Raw genomic sequence first — 6,633 nt, forward strand, 5'->3', positions numbered from 1 at the left:
ATTTGATAGAAATTTGTGCATTCAATGTATCGGAAATTGAAGTATTAAGTTTTTTCAATTAATAATTTTTTAATTAAGAATCCTTAAAGAGTATCGTTAGGGCATTCGTTAGCACGACCCTTATACTTTTCATTATTTATTTGTTTAATTTCACTTTCACATATCATTTATGAAAGATAGTTTTATAAAATCACTCATGATTTTGTGTTCTAATATTAAATGCGAAAATATCAAAACAATTTATAATAATTAGGCATGACAATGGGGCTGGGTGGGGACGGGTTTTACCTTCCCCGTCCCCATACCCTACACATACCCAGCGGGAATGAGAAATAGAATCTCATCCCTGTCCCCGATGGGTTCGGGTATCCCGCCCGATCCCAGTAGTGGATATATTTTTTTAATAAAAATAAAAGTATTTTTCAGTCCGAGTGCAATGTTGTAATGCATTATCCAGCAAAGAGACGATGCCGATCGATAGCTATGGTGATGGAGAAGAGAGAGGTCGAGATTGTGAGATATGGAAGGAGAAAAGAGAGAACTATTATAAATAAGTGTCAAAAAAACTCATATCTATTTCTATATTTAGGATAAATAAGTAGATATTTAACGCGGCAAAATAAGTGAGAACTATGATAAATAAGTGTCTAATAATAATATCCAGAGAAGTAGATATTTAACGCGGAAAAAACTCGTATCTATTTCTATATTTAAAAAAAAAAAATCCATTATTCGAAAATTATAAACACTCTATAATTAAAACTCGTATACTACTGGAGTATAATTTATTTTTTTACAAATATTTGAATCTACAAATTGGTTGCACAAATCAATAATTTATAAAATATTTAGTTTCTAAATATGGACCAAAATATTATAAAAACTATTCTTGAAAAAAAAAAACTATTACTCATTTTTTTTTAGACGTCATTTTTCTTTTTTGACCCAAAAAAAAATGAAATCAAATTTGATTTTTTTTTTTCATTTTTCGTAAACTAATTAATAAGTTTCCTTGGTTTTTATAAAGAATAATGTGAAAATTTACTTAAATAGACAAATCTCAACAAAAACAAATATGAAATAGCGCTCCAATTGGATCTCCTTCGGTGGCTTCCCAGCCAACGCGTACAACAGTGGTGAGTCGTGATGAAGTCTCTCTAAAAAAAAAATCGAAATCAAACCTCTAATTAAATCGAAAAAAATTTCTTATCATCTAAATAAATAAAGATGACATTATTCGATCACTATTATAAAGAAAAATCAATATTTTAAGATCATTCATTAAATGATGTATATGGTCTATAATAAAGACCATATACATCATTTATTGGATAAATCTAAAATTTAAATTTTTGCTTATAATAGTGACCGGAGTGTGAATATATTTCCTTTGTATTTTATTAAATATTATTTTGATAAATATTTTTGTTTTGTTATACTCTCTCAAACATATATTATTTTATCATTAATGTTTTTTTTTTCTTATTTTGTTTTGATAAATGCTAACGAGTAGGGTCTAAGGACACTCTTAAAGAATTTTAGATAGTAAATTTGATAGAAATTTGTGTATTCAATGTATCGGAAATTGAAGTATTAAGTTTTTTCAATTAATAATTTTTTAATTAAGAATCCTTAAAAAGTATCATTGGGGTATTCGTTAGCACGACCCTTATATTTTTCATTGTTTATTTGTTTAATTTCACTTTCACATATCATTTATGAAAGATAGTTTTATAAAATCACTCATGATTTTGTGTTCTAATATAAAATTAACTATACCTTTTTAATATATGCGAAAATATCAAAACAATTTATAATAATTAGGCATGGCATTGGGACTGGGTGGGGACGGGTTTTACCTTCCCCGTCCCCATACCCTATTCTCATATACTTACCCGTTACCCTACTGTTATACCCTGTTTTTGGACCTAAAAATACTGGGCCCAATTTCATTTCAAACTTTGTCAATTATCAAATTTCAACTGCACAGTTCAAATTGTCTCTGCCTCGCAGTATTTTCAATCACAATTTTACCTATGTTTTTCTTGCATAAAACCTTTCAAAATGTCTTTGCTTGTCTGGTAAGTCATTCAAAAGTGTCTCTGAATCATTACATTGCTTTTCCTACAAGTTTATTTCAAAATTTACAAAAAGTCATACAGAAGGGTATTTTGGTCATTTCCTGCAGTGGGACCCATTTTCATCCTTGTGACTGTCTCTGAGTCTTTTCAGATTGATTTTTAACATTTCATCAGTAAACCTTGTTAAATTCATTTCAAACTTGCATCTGAGTCAGTGTCAAGTCAATTTGAATCTGTTTAGGTCATTTTTAGCCCTAGGGGCATTTTGGTCATTTCACACAAAATTTTGGCATAGAGAGGTTACTTTGAAGTACCTCATTTAGGCCATTGGTTCGTTTTAGTCCGTTTTGTCAATTTTACTTTTGTTCCGCTTTACGTTTGGTCAAATTGCGTTTTTTATTCAATTTTATTTCAATTACATTTTGGTCCCTCAATTGAGGTTCCAAAATTGCATTTTTGTCCAAAAGTTTTTTATTTTATTTCATTTCAGTCCTTTTTGGTTAATTGCAGTTTAGTCCTTAAGTTCTTATTTTTGCAGAAAGGTCCAAATTCCATTTTTTTGTCCAAGGCCGTGCCACTCTTATACAAGTCCAGATGTCACAATTCCATTGGTTCCAATGCACACATGTCAGCTATAAATACAGTGAGTCAGATTCAGAGCCATTAATTACACGCCAACTCATAAACACAAACTCAATTTTCTCTTTCTCAGCAATTGGATCAAAACAGAAAAGTTTCTCAGAATCTCTCAAGAACACCAAGAACACAAAACCCTAACCGTTTTCCAGAAATCAAAAATTCATCAGAATCAACAGTTTTTTGGATCAATTCTCAGAGATTCTGTGGAATCTTCATCATTGAATTGATCGTTGTCTGCAATTCCAAACGCGAGCTCGCATTGAAGCAAGCTCAAGCGTTGATCACAGAGCGTGAAAAGAAGAAGGAAAGAAGCAGAATCTGCAGAATCTGGACCGGTGAAGCAAGCAGAAGAATCAAGAATCATCAGGAACAGAATCAAATTTTCCGAAGATCTCCTCCATTAAAGGTTTCAACCAAGACCTCAGGTAAAACTCAGAATCTCTTTTCAGAAAATAAAATCACAGTTTAAACCTGTAAAAATCACGCAAGCAAACAAGATCTAAAATGTCCAGAATATAGATAAAGCCGTAACCGTAAACACAAAACCTAGATCCATAAGGATCTACGTTTTGAAAGCAAGAACAAGTACCAGAAAAGTAGTAAAACGACGAAACGATGTAGATCTTCAAGGAACTGAACGTTTTATTTCAAAAAGATCAAAATCAATTTCAAAACCGTATGAAAAGTTTTAGATCTACGTCGTTTCAGGCTGTATTTGAGAAATTTCTTGCTGGATTCGTGTTTAGGGTTAAAGGACGAATCAAAAGATGTGAAAATCTTTAAGATCTGGAAATTTAGGTCACCGGAAACTGCATGAACTCGCCGGAGAAGATGAAGTTTCCGGCGGACCTTCAAGGTCTCCGCCGTAGCTTCATCCTCGCCGGCGGCGAGGTTAGAGAGAGGTGAGAGATGAGAGAAGAGAGAAGAGCTAGAGAGAGAATGAGAGCAGCAAAATGGAATAAACCGGAGCTCCTTCCTTTTTATAAGCCAGCGAACCGGACCGGTCCAGTCCGGTCCATTCCCCTTTGATTCCTGGCCGTTTGATCTAGGGTTTCAGAATCCTGGATCAATCGTATGGTTCCTGTGCAACCGGATCTTTTAGGTTTGGGCTCAAGTTTCTTTTACGTTTTTTTGCTTTTTTGCTGCCTGCACCCTGTTTCTTTGCTATTTGAACCTCTGCATACTTAATTTTTCTTAATAAAATTTCTAAAAAATTATCACATGTTTCTTGATGTATTTTCATGCTTTTGTGATACTTTTCAATAGTTTTAAAAAATGGTAAAAATACATGTGACATTTTCTCGTTTAATTAGGTATTTTGATACAAATTTGTGCATTTTTAGCATTCTCTCAAAAGTTGATGGCATATGTTGTGAATGATTAATAGGCAATTTTATGACAAATTTGTTGCTGATCCTATGTGTGGCTTGCTGCTTGTGAATATGAATCTTATTTTTCTTCTTGCCTTGCAATTAGTATGTGTTTTAATAATAAATAAGGTGCAAAATGTCTTGAAAATGTGTCATGAGTTTTAGCTTGAATATGTCCTATTAATTCTCACCTTATGGCACAAAGCAAGACTTCTAAAAATTTGCCATAATGAAAGGATCATAGGTCATGCACGTGCTAGAGTTTTAGGGCCACTTTCATGCACATTTTGTCACTTTATTAGTCTCTTTTATGTCTTTCCTCTTAATATTTTTGTGCACTTCTTTTATTCTATGCTTCATTTTACTAACTATTTCATCTCATGTGTCATACATTTCATAGCATTCCACTACCTCCTCCCCTTTCTTTAGCTTAGCATTTGTTTTTGCAAGTTTTAATTCATTTAGTGGTGTAATTTGTTATCATTGGTTTGTAGCTTGGCAAAGGGGCCATAGAATGTATTTAGGCAATTTTTGTAATATGGACTATGGACACTATGACGCACCGGCACGCACACACTCACCCTAGATGTATGCCTAGGATTGTATGATTGGGTGAACGTTTAGTTTCGAACACTTAGAGAAAATCCAACTTTTTCCAAAAATACGCAAATAAATTCACTTCAAATATTTTTATAAAAAAAATGGAGTCAAAACTCCAATAACTTTTCCCTTTTATTTTCTTAAGTAAAATTTCTAACAAATCTTAACTATACTTGGACTTCATTTTGAAAAAGCTAACTCCACCTCACTTTTTTTCCAAATCTCACGCCCTTGAGGCCTCTCATCTCTATTCTTCAAAATCTCTTTTCAAACTTAAAATCAACCAACGAAAACAAAAACCATTTTTTGAGAATGAACTACGATCGGTTTTGATCCCTTAAAAGGGTACGTAGGCAATGAGTCAAAACTCCTCCAAGCCGAAATAAAATCAAATTCTACTTCTTCTCACCCCCATTCTTCACTAATCATACCTTCCCTTTTTTACAAATAAGCAATAAAACTAAAGCGTAGAAATAAACTTAGGAGAACGGTTCTTATGGAATACCATAATCGCTCCGGGTGCCTAACACCTTCCCGTAGTGAAAACGACCCCCGAATCTATAACTTTTTAAGGGTTTTTCTCCTTTTACCCTTCCCAAGAAAAAAGAGAGATATCAACGGTCGAAAGGTTCAAGTCCAATTAATGGCTTGGCACCCAAAAACCATGATAACAGAAATGGCGACTTCACTGGGGATTCTTTTTTAGCGGGTCGCGCCTAGTTTTCCTTAGTTTATATTTACGCTTTGTTTTATCGCTTACATATGTAAATACTTGTTTATTTTCATTTGACGTGTGGGGTGAGAATATCAAAAGTCCTATACCCGGGCTGAGTGAACCTATGTTTAGGTAGAGATATAATCGACAATTCGATCCGGGGGTTGCCTCGTGTATTGGATTATGCGATCAATCTCACATAGCTGAGACATTTTGAGGGTGATATTGTCGGCGTGTGTTGTCATGCTTAGGCACTTCACTTTCAATTGTTCGACGAAGCTATGAACCGTAGTTACCAAGCCCATCCTAGCCTTTTTAGGACGTAGTGCGGTGGCTAAATTGAGTGTTGTCTCAAACTTTAGTCGTCACGCGATACTACACTCAAACTAGACCTTCTCACAAATAATCATGGAACGGGTGTCGTCCTGTACTACCATGATATATGTGAGAGAGGTTGCAGTTTGGGAACTGTGTTAGAACCTTGGTTACTACTATCCAAAGCCTTAGTTCACCGGACGCCGTGTCCATCCGTGGCCCCGTTACTTTGAAACTCAACCCACTTAGTTATTTAACAAACACAATCATGCATACATGCATTCATGCATAAACATTTTTTCATGCATTCATCGAAGGGCTTAAACAAATGGAAATTTTTGTAAATAATCACAGGTATGAAGAAGACTAAGCGCTACAAGTTCAAGGAAGTGGATTTGGTTAGTTTGAGAGAGTTGGCACTCAAGGTCAAGAGTCAAACAAGGTTCCGACTCCGGTATGGGGGATTGCTTACTTTGCTCCGAACCGATGTGGACGAGAAGCTAGTGCACACTCTAGTGCAATTTTATGATCCAAGCTTCCGGTGCTTCACTTTCCCGGACTTCCAGTTGGTTCCTACTCTCGAGGCTTACTCCAATCTAGTGGGTTTACCTATAGCCGAGAAGACGCCTTTCACTGGTCCCGGGACTTCTCTTACTCCTCTGGTTATTGCTAAGGATCTCTACCTCAAGACTTCCGACGTCTCCAACCATCTTATTACCAAGTCTCACATCCGGGGGTTCACTTCGAAGTATCTTCTTGATCAGGCTAATCTCAGTACTACTCGTCAGGATACACTCGAGGCTATCCTTGCTTTGCTTATCTACGGGCTCATTCTCTTTCCGAACCTCGACAACTTCGTGGACATGAATGCTATCGAGGTCTTCCATTCCAAGAACCCGGTTCCTACTTTGCT

The sequence above is a fragment of the Medicago truncatula genome, chromosome 1 (assembly GCF_003473485.1).
Source record: "Medicago truncatula cultivar Jemalong A17 chromosome 1, MtrunA17r5.0-ANR, whole genome shotgun sequence".
NCBI lineage: Eukaryota > Viridiplantae > Streptophyta > Magnoliopsida > Fabales > Fabaceae > Medicago > Medicago truncatula.